This window comes from Mirounga angustirostris, unplaced genomic scaffold (genome assembly GCF_029215605.1).
Source record: "Mirounga angustirostris isolate CCGP_5_RB_7025 unplaced genomic scaffold, mMirAng1.0.hap1 SCAF_14, whole genome shotgun sequence".
NCBI classification, from domain to species: Eukaryota; Metazoa; Chordata; class Mammalia; order Carnivora; family Phocidae; genus Mirounga; species Mirounga angustirostris.
The window spans coordinates 91,683,191-91,685,986 of record NW_026991722.1 but is presented as its reverse complement, the minus strand read 5'-3'; the positions used below and the strand labels follow the sequence as shown (position 1 = coordinate 91,685,986).

Below are 2,796 nucleotides of genomic sequence, written 5' to 3'. Positions count from 1 at the left end.
AGGGAGTCAGGAGGACTCAGAGGCTGTGCTGTGGGCAGATGGGGTGAGACCGTGAGGAGGGGAGCCCTGGGAACACCTCAGCGATGGGGAAAGAGGGGGAAGGAGACATTTAGCGTCTCCTAGGCACAGGGGAATAGGGAAAAGGGAAAGGAAGCACAGCCGACCTCCCACCACAAGTAAAGCAAAAATGCATGAGACAAAAACTTGAAAAATGGTCTAATTAACACATAATATAATTTTCATAACACAGTAAACAACCACTGGCTAATGTATTGAAAAAAATGGGAGCACGCACAAATGTACAGATTAAAAGGTGACAAGAAGGCCAATATGGAAAAATAAATTAGGCTCATTTCAACATCTTATGCATTAAAATTAGAACCTTACAGACAGATTAGCAAGGCCTCCGCACAAGACTGCCGTGTACATACCTGAAGCGATCCGCATATTTCCCGATGGCGGAGGTGACGTCCCCACAGCAATGCACACGCTCCTCAGGCCGGTGAATGGAGCGCTGACAAGGACAAATATTCTGGGGTTCAGTCCCTGTGAAATGGGCACAGTAGGGAACTCACTGCAGACCGGAGGGAATTGGGGGCCACAGAGGGCTGAGTGCAGGGGGACCTGGCCTGACTGCTGCTGGGAAGGGGGATTTCTCTGCAAGCCTCTCCTTCACCTGCTTCCCTAATGCCTGTTTTCCATGGGAGAGTGACCCTCCAGGGAAGGACAGAGGTCCTGGTATGCTGTCCCTGATCAGGCTTCCTCCGTGCAGTGGGGTCTAGCTGGAGGTACCTGTGCAGTCCTGACCCAGGGGAGCCTGTGAACCTCTGTGCAGCTGAGGACAAGACACAGGGAGCAGAGAGCAGAGGGAATCTGTCCCCACGGGGGCGGCGGTGCTCAGAGGAGGCAGGCTGGCTCTGGGGGCTGAGTGTGAACAGGAACTTGCAGTGTAGACACACCTTCACAGAGAAAATCAGTGAGTGTGAGAATGTGGGGCCCTTCCTGAGCAGGGCTGACAGGACCCCCAGCGGCTGTGGGGACAGAGCAGGTCTGGGTAAGTCTCTGCACTAGGAGGCGCACTGGCCTCATTAACAGAGCAAAGGATGCCCCTATAGGCCTGTGCTCTCAGGCCTCCTGACCGACCTTCCCCCACCTTGACAGGGGCTGACAAAGCTCCCCTCTGAATATTCATCCCAAATAGGAAATGAAAAGAACCCACTCACTCCTGCTCTGGGAGTCAAGGCTTTGGAAGTTATTCCCTGTGATCTCCTTATTTGCTGCAAATACGGATGTCTTTGTGTGACTCCACACCCGGCTCGGTCTCTAAATGTAACTCAGGATGGAGCAAACTCACAGTAGTTCCCAGACACAGTACCTTCATTTTCCTCTCCCTCCCTCTATATATAACTTACAGTACTTAAATGTATAACTTATAATATATGATATGTATATGCAGCATGCAACTTGTAAAATACACATGATAAAATATTCATATATAATCCACAGTATTTTAAATGATACGTGATATTAATATTTACTAGAGTATGTATAAAGTAATGATATAAGTAATTCAATATCATATATTGTACAGATATATTGTTTTTATACTGGTTATATAGTAAATACAATTTTATAATATGTAATATTTATCATAATTTGTTATATATGTCACTATTTTTTTCCTTTTCCCCCTAACAAGGACCCCGATGACCTGGACGGCAGAGTACCACAGTCTGACAGGCCCTGGAAGGAAACCTGGAGGCTCTAAGGTGACAAAAAGAATGGGGCTTGTCTGGGAACAAAGCGGTGCAAGTGCCTCCCCACCCCAACAGCTTTTCTCTTCAGCCCTAAAGGCAACTCCTTGTCTATGGGGGAGGAGGCCATAGAGGATTCAGGGCAGGACAGAGAAGCCCCAGAGTCAGCTGCATGAGGCCACATTGGTGGCTTTCCCCTCCTCCCCGCCACAGGGGTCTCTTGCCCTTGGCCCCGGTAGCACGGCAGGTGATTATTTTTCATGAGGAGAACAGCTCCAGGTGTGGGCAGGTCTGTCCCTGTCTGAACACCGGCCTGGGCAAGGCCTCCATGGGGTGGCGGATGGAGCAGGAAGGAGGGAGGGGGTCAGAGCTGAGCCCCCACGCAGCTGCAGGGACACAGGTTCTGCAGTCACACTTCAGTGAAGACACCACCTGCCAAGTGTGCAAGAATGAGTAGAGTAGTTCCCTGCTTGGTCTGGACCAGAAGCCTGTCCACACACGCCCAGTCCCACAGCGCCACCTGCTGGGCCGAGACACCAAGTCGTCCAGCCCATCTGACACCTCCCAGCGCTCCTGGAATGAAGTCCAGACTTTTGCAATTGGATCTAGAATGATGTCGCTGCCCCGGGCAGTAGAATGAAGAGGAGCCCTCTGTGGTGTTCGGACTGACAGGTTATTTCCAGATCAAGAATGACCTCCAGATGGTTAAATACATGGTGTATTGCACACGGCTTACGTTACCAGGTATTTCAGGATTACCTGACATTGGAGTTTGCCTCTTCCAGGAGCTTGGGCTCATAACCAGTCTACCATCATCTTGAACCAAATAAATGGCCTAAAGCTGTTCGAGTACCAAGGGGGTTCACACCTCACAGTAATTCTACATGGACCCGTCTTCCAGTTTGACAGTTGTTGTTGCTGTGGGTTTAGATTCTCCTGTGAGGTCCAACTCAGCCTGCACTGCAAGGACGTCTGATGCCTGTCTCTGCCATGGGAACAGGACACTGTCAGGGACATGCGTCTTCTGCTCCTGCTCACTTTT

At 50.2% G+C, this 2,796-nt stretch overlaps 1 non-coding gene across 1 annotated transcript; it reads left to right on the top strand.

Moving 5' to 3' along the window:
* Positions 1-345: 345 nt before the first annotated feature.
* LOC135362623 (U6 spliceosomal RNA) lies at positions 346-451 on the top strand. Its single transcript, XR_010407527.1, has one exon. It is a non-coding gene; the product is annotated as a U6 spliceosomal RNA (small nuclear RNA).
* The last annotated feature ends 2,345 nt before the right edge of the window (positions 452-2,796 follow it).